Below are 19,481 nucleotides of genomic sequence, written 5' to 3'. Positions count from 1 at the left end.
GCATAGAAGAACAAAAGAAAAAGAACAGAAAGTATAGAGAAATATTTCAGAAAAAATGTATAGGGAGGCACATATCATTCTTTTTTTTAATAACCAAAAGGAAAATAAGAATGATCTTAATTTGATAAATAATAAATAGATAAACGAATGGAAAAAAATAGCTTTGGCATCTTGGACCCTCAGAAGCTTGTGGTTCAGCAGATGAGATGCTTATTGGATAAGGTTGTCCTTAACTCATGCCTTTTGGAGTAGCAATCAATGACTGACAGGAGAAGCCATGCTCATGAGTACACGTAAGATGACCCAGAAATATTTAGAAGGATTATTTTGAGAGAGTGCAGTTCTTATATCTGAGGATATAAGAATAAGGCCGTGACATCTTGCTTAATCCTATTTTGAAAGCTTATCTCTAAACACAGGTCCAGAGGCTTGAGAAACCTAGATTGTACTTAATCATTGTGGGAGGAAAAAAAAATTTCCTCTCCTGGCTCTACAGAAAATCTCACATTAAAAGTCCTGATTTTTTTTTTTTCTCAAAAAAGAAAATTTCTTCATGGTTACTTGTATCTACAAGCTGCTGGGGCAGATAATGGCTGGCCCATTCAATCCCTCATTAGTCTTCACCATCCTAATTTAACTATCCCTAAACAGATTGGTTGGGCATATTGCAAGGCATTTAGAAACCTGCTTTAGAAACAGTTTTAGAAAAGTTTTACACATACTTAGGCCTCATTAATAACAACATTTATCCTTACAGGTTGTCACCCAGAATTAAAGAAAAACCAGAAATTAATGGAAGGGCTAACTGTAATGCAAAATAGCTGAACCTGAATCTTTTACAAAGGTAAGGATAGATTATGATTAATTTACCTGCTTTATTCTTTTTTTACCTCACAGCAGTACTTACTGATTGTCAGAGTCTCGCTGTTCTTCTGATTTTAGAGGTGTGGGGTCTTGGTTTGTTTTTTTGGAAACCCTGGAGTACTCAGCATGCCACTGAGGCCTCAAGCTCTTATCATCACAAGCAAAACTGTCAGTTCTGAAACACTGCTGAGAAGGAGACTCTCAGGCAAAGAGAAATGCAAAACAAGCACTTCACAGGGTTGTGGGGCAGGTACTGCCGGAAAACTTATTAATGAAGGATTACATGTATAAAAATAATGCTCTGAGTCCCTAAAGTTTACTTATCACTCAAAAATGTAGGCTTAGAAGTAATCATGTTGGTACAGTTTGAGAAATTATTGAAGAGTGTTTTGTGTTAGCTCAGCTAACATTCTTACTTTGTTCTTCTTCCCCTAATTGTGTAAAAATAATGGAAGCAAATAGGATGCACATATTTTTAGTACTTTTAGGTATTTTTGCATATGTGGGCATTGTGATAAATATTTTTTGGGATAACTACTTTTTAATGTGAAGCTGAAACTTAATTCATTTGGACAGAAAATAAATAGGAAGTTAACAAAAGTTATTATAGAAAATAATTTTAGAAATCTAAAATAGACTCTAACATATGATTTAATTTTTTGATGCTTTTCTCTCTCTCATTTTTAATAGCAGGGCAAAAGTACAAGTTAACACTAAGGATTTTGATGACTCACGTGTGCAGAATCTTTGATGTTGAGCTTATTTTTGATGTTTCATGCTTATTTTTGTACATGAACTCATTTTTTCTAATAGCTTTAGTTATCAGCTGGTAAGGTGGAAAAACAGAAATTCAGAAACCAGAACTGAGTTTCACCATTCTTTTATCTTTTCTGTGGAAAGGTGTCTGTTGTATAAAGTAGGAGGAGACAGAAAGCCCAAGGGTAAAAAAGATTTGGAACGTGACATGGCAAAACCACCTCACCCCTTTTCCCTCACCACTGTTGGATACTTTCTCACCAGATGTGCCTGACTTGTGTGTATAGCTACTCTGGGCACTGAAGTTCTCCTAAAATTGTAATTGTCCATCCCTGAGAGTGTAGTGAACAGAGCAGTTAGCAAGAACACTCACTGGTGGCAGATCCGCTTGCATGGTTTCACCTGTTACTCATCCCATCCTAGCATCACTGTGTTGGAACCCTGGCAAATCTTATGCTCCTGGGCTGGTGCTGCTGTTAGTCCTTTTTGAGATGTTAGTAGGAAGGCAAACACTTTTCTATAAACTATCCCCAAAGAAGCATCCAACCCTTCTTTAATCTGGACTTGAAAGTTGTCCTCATTTAACAAACATTCTTTCATTTTCCATGGATTCTTTATATTTTTAAAATTTTGTTTGAAGGTCCACATATTTTCATGTTGTGTGGGATATCTTGGTTTGTGTTGGGATGGAAGTAAGTATTGCTTGCTATCAATTAACCTTCTTACTGATCCATCCTTTGTGTGTATGAAATGTATAAATTTAAAAGCTGTTTTTGGACATTTAAAACAATTTTATATCATGATTATTTTCCTATACAATTAAATATTCTGTGATAATATCATTTTAATGTCTTATAATATCCCATCTTTTCTGGTATGGCTTGGCTTTGGTAATCTTTTCAAGGTTTCATGAAAATAAAAATGGAGGGAACAGCTATGCATAAACAACATTACTTTGGGTCTCTCATTATTTGAATCTATATCATTTTTCAATGATACATCTCCCCTAGAAAAAGATTGAAATTAAAATTAGAAGCCTAGCTTACTTAAGGAGTACAGGCACATGAGCCAAATCCAGATCTGTCCTCAGAATATTAAATTAGAATTATTTCAGCTCCTCCAGGACAGTTACTCCAAATTGCTATCATACTTAGATAGATTATCTTCATCACTTTACAATGATGGTAATTTTTTTTTCCTATTACTGAATTTGCTTATCTCAAGTATAGAACAGTCTGGAGGGAAACTTTTCACAATAGTCTGTTCTCTCCTGAGTAAAGAAACCATATTTTATTAGTCTAAGTATCATCAGAGACTAGAACTCATAGGCATGTACTTTGTATTTGAAGAATGAATGAAACTGGCTTCCATATCTAACACATCACGGAAATCAAAACTGTTTATTTAAACTTGGCAGTGTCAATTTCATTACATGAAATACTATTAAGCTTTTTTCCAAATGTGTTATATTAGGGTCTACCAGAATCATAAAGATACAGTCATATGGAATTAATTTATCTAATTAAGTTATTATTAAATATTTAATTAAGTTAAGTTATTATTAGTTAGATATCTAAAGATAATTTAAAGACGATATTATTTACAGAGTTGTGGAAAGGGTTAAGGGAACAAACAAAAGATATTTAGTAAACCAAAGACTAGCTACAGCCAGAAGCCATTTCCTTCCCCAGGCCCAAAGGATAAAAGGGATAATAGGAAAATGGTGTCTCTGAATCCAAGGGTAGCTGGAACCATGATGGGGATCACAGCAAATCCATCACCAAAGCTCAAAGTGAAGAAATATCCCTATATCTTCCCTGCCCCTGTCATCCAGTCTTCTGCTATTGAATCCTTTGCTAATTCAACCAGAAACTAAGGGGAAATAGTACCCACAGATGCAATCTATTAAGATCAACTTCCTGTGTTGCAGAATAATGAAGAGAAGCCAAAATTGATTGTAAATTAAGTAGAAAAAATCATACTTGTTATGGAAGAGATAAATCTAATATTAGTTATGAAGAATTATATTGTCATTAAAAATCTGATATAAAATTGTATGTGTGCTTGTATGCATATATATATGCATTGTGTGGAAATATATATATACATTGAGAAGAGATTGAAAGCAGATGCAAATAAACCAGGAGGCTTACAGCACAACAGTGTTCTTGATATTTTTTCACATTTAAAAAGTACTTTTTAGAATGATTTAAATTTATATTTATTATTGTCACTATCATGATTATTAGGATGGCAATGATAATAGCTCTTTAATTTTAATGAATACCTTAAGTATTTACTTCTATGATTAGCAATCATCCTATATTTCTATTTTGACCACTTGTTTACAGAAACAGTACAAACTGATAATTTTAACTTTGTTGAAAATTTAAATTATTAACCTTCACTAACTTTCTCATGTATCTTGTTATATTTTTCCTTAAGTTTACATTACAAGGATTATACAACAAATAATCATGAGCCACCTTAAGTTTTATGTCTTTTAAATTCATGGAATAGAGTCTATTGATTTAAAATGACTTGTGTATACCTCACAAGGAAACAACAGGAAAATTATTTTTTAGTATCATTAACATAAACTGTAGAATAGACAAGACACAATGACAATGTCATGCATAGTTTACTTATATAGTCCTCAAGTCACTTTATAAAATTAACAGGATATTTCAGAAAAATGTATCAATCCTAACAATATATCACTTTGCGATATTGATTTGTTGATCTTAAAAAAGAAAAAAGCCAGTTATTTTACCAGCAAAATGAGTTCATTTTGGAATAGCAGAGGATTTGTAATTTGGATAAGCAAACTATGGTGAACCATAGGCAAATCCAGAGAACAAAGGAGAGGAGCTTACTTCTATAGGGAAAAGGAGGAAACTGGAGGGGATTGTTTCACTGAGTTCTCGTTGACTGGACTGTTGCTTGAGCAAGGAGAAATTCTTCCTTCCTCCTGCTGGGGTGTGCAAAGTAAGCTTCTTCCTACTGGGTAATGCAAGGTATGCTTCTTAAGGCAAGTGGTAATATGTGAATGCTCCCTCTCTGAGCTTCCCAACTCCACTTTAAGTGAGATTGTCTTTATTTATTTTCACAGGTTCAACAAGTAGTAAATCCCAAAAGGTTTGTTATGAGTTCATAAACCATGAGGCAATAGTAAATTCTTAACTTTTTTTTTTCCCCTAGAAATAGTTGGGGGTATTATTATAAGAGTCCATATTACAATTCAAATATCACATCCTCAAAAAGAAATCTTATTACCTCCCTTAAATATTTTTGGAAGTTAAGGGTTCTCTATCATTCCTATGTTTACTCCCTGTAAACTTGATTTTTTTTTAATTATACTTGTTCTACTATAATGTAAAGAGCTATACCTTACCTTGTTTGCTCATGAACACTATCCTACAGTACAGTGCCTTCTGCATAGTAGGTACTTAATGTTTGGGATGAGTGGATAAATGAATAAATGATATAAGCTAAGCTACTGAAGTCTTGATTTAATCATAAGGTAAACTTGATCCAAGCAATTTCATGTAAAGAATTCTAAAGAGTCTAAAATGTATAGAGAAAGGCAAAGAATCTAATAACTAAGACAATTTGTTTAAACGACAGACATTCGAGGGGCGCCTGAGTGATTCAGCTGGTTAAGCGTCTGACTCTTGATTTGGGCTCAGGTCATGATTTCAGAGTCCTGAGATCAAGCCCCACATTGAACTCGTGCTGGGCTGGAGCCTGCTTAATATTCTCTCTCTCCCTCTCTGACTTTAAATCTCATTTTCATTCATTATTTTGCAAATGTTTATTGAGCACTTACCTTACTAAACCACTACTAATCTAGGCACTGAGGATACAATTATTTAAAAAACAAGCAAAGGAAAAAAATAGTCCACATGACAGCAGTTATATAATATATATTTATTTATTTATTTATTTATAATTTGTAACGACTGAAACAAAACAGAACTAAAACCACAGCTTCTGGAAGAACCATTTGTTCTTGCTGGTCTTGTACATCTTGAACTTGACCTCAGCCCCTCATCAGGCCTCGTATTTAAGAGCAGGGTTTCTGAACACATCATTGTTGCTGACAGGTTTGTCCAAGAGGATATCCACAGGGTACCCTTTGGGCAAGAGGTGATTGTAGTTACAAACTTTCACAAAACATTTGATCTTTGACCTCTTCTTGCCTATGGCAGCTGTCACTTTGCTGGGATGCTGGTCAATTCCAGACACCAGAGCATGACTGTAGGGCTGATTTGAGGTGGCAATCCTCAGTATTCTTCACAAGGACCACTTTGCCTTGGAATTAGCTTCTTGCCAGGACCAGCACCACGGTCCCAGTTCTCACGAACTTGCTCTTTTGACACCAACCACCCGAGCCTTATAATATATACTTCCATGGGAAGGCAGACAATAAACAATATAAATATTAATTTAAATAAAGCATTACATAGTGACAAGTGCTAGGGGATAAAGTAGGGAAGCTTAGAAAATATGAATATACGATATTTAATTTGAATGGTCAAGAAAGACTTTAAAAAATTACCATTTTAGTAAAATTCTCAAATGTAATTAAAAGGTCAGTCATGTCAATATCCATAGAAAGAACATTCTAGAAAGAAAAGAAGAGAGGGGATAAAGGCCTTAGGCATGTTTTTTTGTTTGTTTGTTTTCTGGTGAGTTACAGAGATAGTAAGGAGGCCAGTGTGTCTGGAGCAGAGTAAGAAAGAGGGTGGGTGCAGATTATGAGGTCAAGGATGTAATAAAGGAGATAAGAAGGATGGATGAATGCCTAGAAAGTCTTTAGTTTTACTTTACAGTAGAGTATTTTGAGAAGAGAAACAGTATAATCTGATTTACATTTTACAAGGTTTGTGAATGTTATTTAGTATAGACTGAAAGGCTCTCTCAAACTCATCATCTCACTCCTCTAAATTATCACCTAATTGGATATTGATCATGTGAATACATTTTGATCATGATATCCTACAAATATCATAGAAGTAATTTTCTAAATATTATTATTCCCTGCCTTATTTTTGATTAGCCTATTTCCTACTGCTGAAGTGTTCTCTAGATATAAAGAATTTATTCATTAGGAATCACTTTCTCATTGGAAGACATTGAAACTGAACTCAAACTGTCTTAAGAATAAAAGGGAGTGTGGCTTTATTGAACCATGTAAATACAATTAGCTTCATGCTTAGATCCTATTTTTCATAAGAAGGTATCAGTGCTTTATCCCTTATCTTTTCTGTAGATTTGTTTGCCTCTGTTTGTTGACTTCACTCTCTAAGAGGTTCTCAATACCTGGGAAAAATGATACCTGTTTGCCACACCAAGAAACATTCCAATGGCTTAATGAATCAGCAGCTTAAAATATCTTATCTTTATCAGTGCCTGTACATCAAACACATACAGATTTTCTCTTTGGACATACTTGGTTGATATGGCCAATCCTGAGCCCAATACTATGGCCAAGAGGATAAGTTATCTACTTAATTGACATGAATTTAGCCCCACAATCTGGGAAAGTCAGATCATTGTGATTTACTGACACAAGTCTGAATCACATATCTTATTCCTGTGGCCTGTGAAGGGCATGCTATTGTGACTTTCAGCCACAGGGATGAAGGGATGGCAGGTAATGAAAAATATCAGTTCTACATAAGAAGATTGGAGCAGTAATGTCAAAGAAACATATAGGAACGTTTAATAGGAGATTAAGACTATCAGTAACACAATCCAAAATGGGCAATGGTGGTGAGATTAAGGGGAATTTAGGAAACAATATAATGTTTTGTGTTATATAAAGCAATCTTGCATATGGTTGGAGTACACTTTAAATATTCCAAAGCCTAGGGGTGCCTGGGTGGCTCAGTCGTTAAGCGTCTGCCTTCCGCTCGGGTCATGATCCGGGAAGCCTGCTTCTCCCTTTCCCACTCCCCCTGCTTGCATTCCCTCTCTCACTGTGTCTCTCTCAGTCAAATAAATAAATAAAATCTTAAAAAAAAAAATCTTCCAAAACCTAATTCACTCTGCCTTCTGATATTTCACTTCATGTAAAAAGTATATTTGACTTCTGGTAAATTAAAAAATTAAGTGTGTGTGTGTGTGTGTGTGTGTGTTCATGCATGCATAAACTAAGATAAATTAATATGGTATGCATATAGGCAAAAGCACATTGGTAGAGATTATGGCTTTTTTTCTAATAGCACAGGATCTAGCACATAGAAGATAATTTTTCAGTGAAGCCTTATTAAATCAGCTTGTGAATAAATGTTTCATATATGACCAAGAACTGCAAAGATTGTTTCTAATGTGTTCATTCTTGTACATAATAGCTTCTAATATGCAGTAATTCTTTCTTTTTTTAAAACAAGGACTTAAATCCTAAAAGGTTATGCACTTTAAAATTCCTCTAATTCTTTTCTTCTTTATTTACTTTTAAATTTGGAATTTAAATAAAAATATCTTAAATGTTAAATTATTAATACAGAATCAAAAGCAAGATTGAAAACATGTGTATTGTGGATGTTTTAATTATATTTTTTATTCTATTTCTTTTCTTTCTGTCTCCTTTACTTGTGAGAAGAGAAACTAATTCTTACTTTAACTTTTTTGAACTGCTATTCTGGGGCGCCTGGGTGGTGCACTCAGTTAAGCATCTGACTCATGGTTTGGGCTCAGGTCATGAGATCAGGGATGTGAGATTGAGTCCCATGTTGGGCTCCATGCTCAGCATGGAGTCTGCTTGGATTCTCTCTCCCTCTCGCTCTGCTTCTTCCCCCACCCCCTGCTCTCTCCCTGTCTCTCTCTCTCAAAAATAAATAAATCTTTAAAAAAGTAAAATAAAAGAAAGTGCTGTACTACTCCCGGAAACAGTATTACACTATATGTTAACTAACTAGAATTTAAATAAAAATTTGAAAAAGAAAAAAAAAGTGCTGTTGTATTCAGAATGAACTAAATTCATTAAACATAATCACATTTATTCATTTTATATGAACACCTTGTGATTATTGTTTTACCTCCCTAAATTGTTTTACATAGACACAAAACACTTCTGCTTAACTTGATGATCCTATCTCTACCAAAATATTAGGCAGCTGTGACAGGATGCAATTTGTTTTTTTCTACATACTGGTGACTAAGATGGACTGATGTTACATGAACTTCCTAATGTTCCAAATTCTGATGCACACATTTTCCACAAACTGTTTCCAAACATAGGTCACTGGATATTTCTGAGCAGAAGATAATGAAATAAAATGAAAAATGAAGACTTAGAGTTTCTCTGTAGTGGGTAGTGTGAAATCACAGTAATATATTTTATATTTTTCACTGGAAGGTTCATGTGAATCAGCCCACACATTAAAATGCAAAAATTTTGGGCGCCTGGGTGGCTCAGTCGTTAAGCGTCTGCCTTCGGTCAGGTCATGATCCCAGAGTCCTGGGATCCAGCCCCACATCAGGCTCCCTGCTCAGCAGGAAGCCTGCTTCTCCCTCTCCCATTCCCCTGCTTGTGTTCCCTCTCTCGCTGTGTCTTCCTCTGTCAAAAATAAATAAAATCTTTAAAAAATAATAAAATAAAATGCAAAAATTTTATTGTCAAAGAATGCAGCAGAAATTAAATCATTAATTTCATTGGATGAACGCATGATCTTACTACCCTGAAAGATGTCTCTCTCTCTGGACTATACGCTATATTTTAAAAGGAGAATAAACAAAGAAAGCCCTTGTTTATAAAACTTGATTTCCCATGAAAACATTCTTTAGAAGCAAAATTATCATTTTGTTCATTATCTGTAAGGACCTGACATTGCAGCAAACATATTAGATATATTATACAATATTAGATTCAATTACGACATACTTTTTTAGCATATGCCTAAATTGTGTTCCTTTGATTTTATCATTTTTTTTATTTTACCATTTTTTAAAGTTTATTTTCAGAGTTAAAGAGTTTTAAAATATTTGGGGGCTTAGTCACTTCCTTCCCCTTGTCCAGTTGTGGACATTTCCCCCCTACATCTTTTGTGTTTCTCATTATAAATGCATCTTTCAAATATTAACAAATTGGCTTCAGAAAGGTACTAATTTGCTATCCCATCAGCAATGTAGGAGAGTGCTCACTTTACAATGTTAATTATATACCATATTATCTTTTTTACTTTTGTCAATATAATGGATGAAATGCAATATATTTCATTGTTTATTTTACCTTCTAAAACTAACAATTGAAATTGAAAATATTTGTACATTTGTGTCCAACAAAATAATGGCATGACCTTTGGGCCCCTGCCACCGTATAAATTAATATGAAAATTACTCCTAAGCTACACCTGGATTAGTGTCTTGTGGTTGCCCAGTGGAAAGCAAGATCAACCCAGAATCCAGAATTCAGTTCAAATATTGAGATAGATGATGCTATCCAAGTACCAAGAGGTATAAAACATTTATTACTCACATTATAAGGTTTTCTTGGGAAAGTAAGGCAGACTTACACTAAAGTATAAAAGTGACTGAAAAGAGCAAAGAGGAGGGACACCTGGGTGGCTTGGTAGGTTAAGTGTCTACCTTCAGCTCTGGTCATGATCCCAGGGTCCTGGGATCCAGCCCTGCATCGGGCTCCCTGCTCAGCGGGAAGTCTGCTTCTCCCTCTCCCTCTGCTGCTCCCCATGCTTGTGCTCTCTCTCTCTCTCTGACAAATAAATAAATAAAATATTTTTAAAAATAGAACAAAGAGGAACAAATGGCTTGGAATTTTATAGTGATTAGAGGGTAGTTTCAGGTTTAGAGTCCCCACTCATTGTCCTGGATTTTGTGTGGTTTGAACTTTCCACCAGAACCAAGGGAAGGAGTCTGTGGACTTGTAAGTGGGCTTGCTAAGGTGTGGGACAAGAGATATACAAGGAAGTCTTGGACTTGAAATATGTCAGCAGTCAAACAACAAAACTGCAACCAGACTCTTACAGTTAAAAATAAAGTGAAATAACAAGTGCTAGAAATAGAGAAGGAACTCAAAACTACAGAGGAAAGAGCATATTGACATCCTAAGAAGAGCCCAGAGTACTGTAAACCATGGAATTTGATTGACTGAGACCATTGAATGACTTTATGTCTTCACCTAAGGGAAATGTGAGTGACATTCCTCAAATTTTGAAGTGCTGTTACTCAACTTAAAAAGAAATTAGTAAATCAACCAACATACTTAACCCACACCTTTAGCTAGAGGGATACCAATGGTGTTTGTCATCTACCTGTGATTTTGAGCTTTAAAAACTTACTCCTTTGAGAGAAATTGAAGACTTATATCTGAAACATATGAATTTTATAATCAGAGTTCAAAATTTACAACCTACACTTAGTGCTGGAATATACAGCCAAAGAATTACTACAGAAACTGACTAAGGACTTGTGAAGTTTCTTGAACTCTGTAGGAAGCAAGCAAAGTGCAAGCAAAGTTTCTTGAACTCTGTAGGAAGCAAGTTGTAGAAACACACCTACAACTGAAAGACAAACTATAGAATCAATAAAATGATGGAGCTTATCTTGAAAGATTTAAAACAAGATCAAGAAACGAACCCAAAAAAGGCAGGAACAAAAGCCCAAAGAATTAACATCCATAGGACAATTTAGAATGCATAAAATACTAGCATATTTTTTCCTTTTCTTTTTGTTTCTCCAAGTTTTTATTTATATTCCAGCTAGTTATTACACAGCGCATATTAGTTTCAGGTATAGAATCTAGTGATTCATAACTTACATACAACACCCAGTGCTCATCACAAGTGCCCTCTTTAACACCCATCACCCATTTAACCCATACCCCCACCCACAGGCCCTCCAGTAACCATCAGTTTGTTTTTTACAGTTAAGAGTGTGTTTCCTGGTTTGGCTCTCTCTCTGTTTTCCCCTATGTTCATTTGTTTTGCTTCTTAAATTCCACATAAGAGTGAAGTCATATGGTATTTCTCTTTCTCTGACTGACTTATTTCACTTAGCATAATACTCTCTAGCTCCATCCATGTTACTGCTTGGGAAGATTTCATTTTTTATAGAATGTTTTGGTAAGTAGAAATGTTTAATGTTACTGGCAAATTAATCTTGGTCTCCTTAAGACTGAAGAGATGGACAGTCTCTAAAAGTCTTCGTGATCTGTGTAAGTAGAAAATCTTTTTAAGATTTTTAACAAAAGATCATAGGAATTTATTCCCAATTTAAGACTCAGAGTCTCTTTAATGGGGGAGAATGAGTTAATTTGAGAAATGATTCTGGTATGATTGCTGAAATTTATATTCTAAGTTCTCCTCTTGGTCTTTCCCAAATAATCATTTAACAGTGTGACTATCCATTGGGTAACATAATTATATGGGAAACAAGAGAAATCACAATTTTATGGGATTGCTGCACACTGGCTCAGAATTTGAACTAACTCCTGAAAACGCAAATGTCGTTGAGTTCCACCAGTTAGAAATTTTCAGAAATCAGATTAATGGTGTTTTGGCTTAGATCTGTTTCTCAGTGGACACATTGGTGTTTATTTTCCTTGTGTCTATTTCTCCAGTTCTGGAATACAACTGGAACATATATATTTAGTCCCAAGCATATCTGCACATACTTTCCCAACCCTTAAAGTGAGGATTATTATGGTATGAAAAATGAAGTACAAGTCTCCCAATTGTCTCTATAGACCAAAACAAAATATTACCCCATTTCTGGAGAGATTAAAGAGTTTAGTCCTATCATAAATAATTTTTAAGGATGACAAGTCCTATCAAATTTTCAAGTCTTATAATTTTAAACTTCACATATATATCTAGGAGCAATTTGAATACATTTTTATGCAGTGTGGAGTATGCATCAGTGTTAACTTTTTGCATATAGGTACCCAGTTTTTCCAACAGAATATGTTGAAAATACTATTCTTTCTCTACTGAATGCCTTTGATCTTTTTTAAAAGTCAATTTATCAAAATCAAAATAAGGCTATTTCTGGTCTCTATTTTATTAGATTGATAGATTTTAAAGAACAGTTTTAGATTTACAGAAAAATTAAGAAGGTAGTGGAGTTCACACATACTGTCTTACTCAGTTTCCTTTATTATTCATATATTGGTGTGTTGCATTTCCTTTTTTTTTTAAGATTTTATTTATTTATTTGAGAGAGAGAGAGGGAAAGAGAGAGAGAGAGAACACGCATGCAAGCGGGGGCAGGGAGAGAGACAAAGAGATTCCATGCTTAGTGCAGAGCCTGACTCAAGGCTTGATCTCAGGACCCTGAGATCATGACCTGAGTGGAAATCAAGAGTTGAACCCTTAACAGACTGAGCCACCCAGGCGCCCCTGGTATGTTAAATTTCTTAAAATTAATGAACCAATATTGATATTGATACATTATTATTGACTCAAATCCATAGTTTATTGTAATTTTTTTGGTTTTACCTGAAGTCTTTTTCTAGTCCAAGATCCCATCCAGGATACCACATTATCTTATGTCATCATGTCTCCATAAACTCCTCTTGTTTCTCAGACTTTTCTTGTTTTTGATGACCTTTACAGTCTTGAGCAATACTGGCCTAGTATTGGGACACTTGGAAGTCTCAGTTAAGCGTCTGCTTTTGGCTCAGGTCATTATCCCAGGACAGATCCGGTCCCACATCTCATTGGGGTCTTTACTCAATGGGGAGCCTGCATCTCCCTCTGCCTGCTCTGTCTGCCGCTTCCCCTGCTTGTGCCCTCTCTCTCTCTCTCTGACAAATAAATAAATAAAATCTTTAAAAAAATACTGGCCAAGTATTTTGCAAGATGTGCCTATATTTTTATTTATAGGGCATTTGTTTTGTGATTAGATTGGGGTTATAGATTTCTGGAAGAAAGACCACAGAGGTAAACGGAGATTTTCAACTCATCACATCAAGGGTGCATACCATCAACATGATTTACACTGTAGATATTGATCTAGATCACCTGGCTGAAGTATTGTTTGTCAGACTTCTACAAAGTTAGGCTTTGATCACTTTTCCACACTGTACTTGTCAGAAAGAAGTCAGTATGCACAACCAAGACTTAAAGAGTGGGTGTTTAGAATCCTCACTTTAAGGGCAGAGTATCTACAAAAATGATTTGGAATTCTTCTGCATCAAAGATTTGTCTCTTCTCTCCCATTAATTTATTTATTCAATTATGTATGTACATCAGTATCAACTCATGGATATTCATGTTATGTTTTGAGATGTTATACCTACTTCATTTTGGTGGTCAAATTGTCCCAGCTTTGGCCATTGAGAACTCTTTCAGTTGTCTTCTGTGTTCCTTTGTTACAGAACCATCAATGTATTTTTTTGGAGATCAATGTATTTTTAAGTATCTTTATCATGGGGGTATGATCTTGTCCCATTTAACATAACCACTCATTACATTTTTAATTTTGACAACCATATTTTATTTGTTTTATAATGTCTCTTTGTTTTTTTTCCCCCATTGTTGCCTTTTTCATGACATTGTATGATTTCTTTGAGGTCCTATTTTTTTTTTTTTTACCTTTTTTTTTTGGTCCTATTTTCCATCTTTAAAAAAAAAAACATGATACTTTATCAACAATAGCCAAATTATGGAAAGAATCCAGATGTCCATTTACTGATGAGTGGAAAAAGAAATAATATATTTATATAATGGAATATTATTCAGCTATAAAAAATTAAATCTTGCCAAGCAATGACATGGATGGAGCTAGAGAGTATTATGCTAAGTGAAATAAGATTGGATGGAAAAAGAGAATAAAATAGAAATAGTAAAACATGCTAAGTAAAAGTAACCTTACATTTGGCATTATCTTCTTATCCCTCTATCATCCTATTTGGTTGGTTATACTCAGTATAACATACATTTAAGTATTTATGTTTTCTCTTATGAAACTGAAATTTCAAATATACTTCACATTCAAATTAGTGAAATAAAGGCAAAATATAACTGTTAGATATACATTGTCCACTAAATATGCAACACACTTTTGTATGAATATTCTATTTTCTAAAATCTTGATATTTTGACTTTTTAATCTTTCTAAAAATACATGCTTTTGTATCTCTTGTTTTAAGAACTCTTGTGATTTCAAGGAATTTACTTTCTCATTTTGTTGCTTTCGTAGTTTGCTATGCAACTTAAATATATACTCAGCCCTGATTTGCTTTTTCTATTTTAACTCTTTACTGTCATTTCCTTCACATTATTAAAATTACTGTATTTATGAGAAAAAGATATACACGGTGATCTTAGTCAAAGGTAATATTACTTATCATTCATTGTATTATTAATAATTAAAATTAATCTTTGGGACTCAGGCCTAGCTTAGGTTGGAGCATGGTTAGTTTTGAGGCAGTCCAGATGGGGACGCTACCAGAACGAAAGATATTCCACCGTGGGTGAAAGCTCCCGAAGACTTGAAAGATCCCGAGGTGTTGCAGGTCCAGATGCAGCTCTTGGAAGCTATGTTTGGCCCAGCTGGATCTCGAATCCCGTACATCGAGCAAGTGAGCAAAGTCATGCTCGAGCTAAAGGTTCTGGAATCCTCGGAGCTCACGGAGATCGTGGTTTATGGCTCTTACTTGTATAAGCTCAGGGCCAAGTGGATGCTCCAGTCCATGGCCGAATGGTACCGCCAGCGACAGGAACGAGGGATGCTCAAACTTGAGGATGCCATAAAAGCCCTAGAGCTAGGTCCTTGGATGAAGTGAAGCCAGTTTGCAACCAACGTACCTGGATCAGGATTTAAAGAGTAAATTGTCTCCAGAGTTGGAATGGATGTGGTCGGGTTGAAATTCTGCTCCGGCCTGACAAGGAAAAACCAGCTGATTTTTGGGTCTCCACCTTTGTCTCTGAGTCCTAATGTGGCTCCCCCCTCCCCCCCAGGTTTGCTAATTAAAATAAAATTTTAAATAAATAAAAAATAATAAAAAATAAATAAAATTAATTTTTGCATTATTTAGTCTATGCATATTCATTTTGGTTTTAGAATTTTAAAAAATTGAAATTTCATTATTGTAGGAATGTTATGATTTTATTATAAAATTGCAGTAATGTAACTTGTAGAGTACCAAAAGTGCACATCAGACTGAAACCAAATGCATTTATTAATCATTGGTTCCTTTAGTTAGCCTCCCAGCATCTAATTTTTCTGATACATAAGCTTTAAACATATAGGTGATATTTTTAAATTAATGAAAAATTCTGTAGGTTTAATTTTATGGACTGATAATCTAAAGATAGATCAATATGTCTTTTTCATGGTCAAAATATTGGTCTGGCAATTTAGGTCTGAAAGCAGTTATTACATTTTGATACAAAGAGAATTCACTGGTTCAGGTTGTACCAAGGGAAAAAAGAGGGTAGAGGCAAGGAACAGTGAAAGGAAAAAAGAGAAGAAGGAAATGAGAGAGACCAGAATGAAGATATGATTTCACAGTTTACACTAATCTGTTAGAGATTTTTGACACAAACTTACCCATGGAAATATGCTATCTAGATCAAACTTAGGTGCTAATAGTTCCAGTATTACTCAACCTTCTATACCAGTGCCATGCAGCAGTAGAAGCTCAACTTTATTTGAAAACAATCTGAATATTGTACCAATAGATTATGAGGATAAGACAGTAGACTTTGGCAATTAATGTATTAGTGAATGGAACAATGGCTCCCCGTGGACACTAGACAGAAGGGACACATAGATACATAGCACATTTCAGCAATGACAATAAACCAATGGTCATCTGTTCATATAGCATAGAAAGAAGTGGATAATTTATAATCTCAAAAATAGGTTAAAATGTATATATATGTATCTAGGGAGGTATGTATATTTTTACTGATTTGTAAATATAGAAAAATAATCTAAAAATAATGTGAGGGTACCAATTTCTTCCTAACCTAAGTAGATTTATTTATAAATGTATCAATATTGGCCCCAAACAGACTGGTTCTCATGTCAGCAGCTGACTTCATTAATGTGGAACTTTTTAAGAAGTAGTGAAATGCTTGCTTGTGTTCTAAAAATAAAGTTTAAGAAGTTGCATTTTTCAACTATTTTTTTGTGCGAGTGCTGTTAACTGTGCTGAGACTTCCCTCTTCTTAATGGGGGGTAAAAAAGAAAAGACCAGTGTGTGAGGGAGAAAAATGAAATCACAAAAATTGTAGAGTATAAACTCTATCCTTTACTCTCCACAAGTTGTGCTATGCTCCAATTTGAATAAGGCGGGGAATCTACAAATCATACTTAATTATTAATTTAGCTACCTGTCTTCCTCATAATTTAAGGATCCTTGGTTAGAAGATAATATAGATATTCCCTGAGCATTTAAAAATCGAAACTATTCATACTGAAAATGGGATTAAAACCTAGAACATACATATTGCCTAAATTTAAGCTATTCAACAAGCTGTGTCAAGTTAGCTTTTCTAATTTTTTGTGGTTTCTCTTTCCCATTTTCCACCCCTTACTCCTCTCAGCTCACTTCTCATTCAGAATTCATACCATGTTTATAATACAGATATCATAATGAAAGTAAAGGCAAGATTCAACCAAAATGCCTTGTATTAAAAAAATGAACTCTTTAGTACCCAGTCTTCTCAATTATTAATAATTTCAAATCATTATAAAAAGAAAATATAAGAAGGAGAAAACAAATCCTTTATAAAATACTGTTAACATTTGCTACATCTACTTCCAGGTTTGTTTCTTTGTTTTCTGATTGTGTTCAAACAAGATATACTGAAGAAAACGCTTTGTAGGGGGTGGTTGGCTTAAATAACCACTTTTGTCTGAAAATCACCCTCTCACAGGACTGGTAAAGACCACCATATTTGTATTACTTAGTCTGCCACACTCTCTGGCCATGATTTATGATAGGATTGGTCATCTGCTGAAAGTAAGGTTAGTGACTCATGTTTTGGTGATTTGAAATTATGAGTGAGGGATTCTAGGTTCTTCTGAACATTTTTTAACTTGTAGTTATTTAAATGTGGCCTGCTGTCTTTTACCATATACTCACAATAACCAAACTGTTCAAACTGCTGAAAAATGAGTAAATCAGCTATGGCTAGGGGAGGGAAACTTTTAGATTAGATCCCAAGAGAAAGAAACGAAAGAGTGGCTTTCTGAACTCAAGAACATGTTCCCATTCTTCATTTACATCTTTTGGGAGATTACAATACTTTCTTACATGTAGTTTAGTAAACTGTTCATTAGAAGTTTCATTTTCTTGCTTAGAGTGTCTCAAATTTGTTTCTTTACTTGGAACAAACAAATCTGAAATGAGATACATTTTACTTTGTAACTTGCTTTTATTCAGCTTTAAAATGTAAGTATTGTTGGTGCTAGGGAAAACTAATATCCCTGAATTGATGTGTAAACTCTATCTTTGAAAATACAAGGAAAAAAAAATTCATAGCAGGAAACCAGTCTTTGCAAATATTTTCATATACTAATACACATAATTAAGAAAATGGTATTAATTACACATAAGCACACAAAATAATAATTTGCCAATAATAGATGTATGAACAGAAGTCTAACTGTAGACTTTATTAGAATTTCTGCTTAAGGACTTATTTCAATGTAAATGTATTCAGATCTTGGCTAAGCTAAACAAAACAAAGGATAATGTTTTAGCCTATTTATTCATAAAACAGGTTGATTTCGTGTGTTTGTTTTAAGAGGTTAATCATGGCATTTTCAAGGGGAAAATTTTCCAATTAGATAGTCAAGGTGATAATCCAGGAAGAGCAAGATTATTTGACCTCAAATTATATCTCACCTTCCTGAGATGTCTGCATGTACTTGAGATGGAGCCACCAGGAAGAAGCATTTTCCAACTGAGCTGATGCATCTTGTGATGGCTAGTCAGAAAAGGATTTCAAATAGTTTCAATCTGGTAACTTAATTGTTTCTTGCCCAACACTCTTTATTCAATGTATTAAAACAATATAAACAGCTGGGGGTGGGGGAGTGACAATATGCACAAGTTGAGCCATGGAAAACTATTATACACTTTCTATAAATAAGGCTATAAATACTGCCTCCTTAAGGTGACATAAAATGTTATGACTTTCTCTGAAGAAAGTTTGTACCAATTTGCTTTCAATGACTATTTTATGAAATGGCTATTGCACTTCATTCTATGAAACCTGCTTGAGTGCCTCAATCTATTAGGTTTCATTATAATTCATTTTATTACAATAATGTGTTATAATGTGTTATTACTTTATCTTAGAAATTTCATTTATTACAAATGAGAATAAATGTGTTTCCATGCTTATTGCCTGAAACATACTGGAGGCCCAGTAGATATATCCTGAGTAGATGGATTGATTACTAGACCAGGACAAGACTGGATGAATGGATAATTATTTATTATTATTTTACCTCTACTTTTCAAAATCACCTGCTCAGGTACTTTTATTTCTGTACTTAGATTTTTTAATTAATTAATTTAAAAAGTATCTTAGATATAGCATGTGACTTTTAATTGCATTTATATTTATACTTTATGGAATTTTAAAATATTTTCTCATTACCTCTAATCTTTTTTTAATTATTATTACTTTGTTTTTATACTTGAAATGTCCTGCCTTCACTGAGACTGGTTATAACCTAAACTTTTTTTTTATATTTAAATCATTAACTTACCTCAATTTACATTATTAATGAATCAAGTTACTTATGACTCTATTTGGCCACAATGAAAATAATAGTTAAATAAATGAACTTCCCATAATTCATAGATTTGAATAACCACTTTAGCTAATATGTTAATCTTTTGGAGATTCCTAGCTTATTAGGAAGAATTT

General features: G+C 34.1%; 2 pseudogenes; one reads left to right on the top strand and one right to left on the bottom strand.

Moving 5' to 3' along the window:
* Positions 1 to 5,598: 5,598 nt before the first annotated feature.
* Positions 5,599 to 6,223, bottom strand: LOC118015414 (annotated as a pseudogene).
* Positions 6,224 to 15,023: 8,800 nt separating this feature from the next.
* Positions 15,024 to 15,501, top strand: LOC118014769 (annotated as a pseudogene).
* The last annotated feature ends 3,980 nt before the right edge of the window (positions 15,502 to 19,481 follow it).

The sequence above is a fragment of the Mirounga leonina genome, unplaced genomic scaffold, assembly GCF_011800145.1.
Source record: "Mirounga leonina isolate KUSES-001 unplaced genomic scaffold, KU_Mleo_1.0 Mir_165, whole genome shotgun sequence".
In the NCBI taxonomy this organism is placed as follows: Eukaryota; Metazoa; Chordata; class Mammalia; order Carnivora; family Phocidae; genus Mirounga; species Mirounga leonina.
Note: the sequence above shows the minus strand (reverse complement) of the source record. Positions and strands in the feature narration are given on the sequence as shown.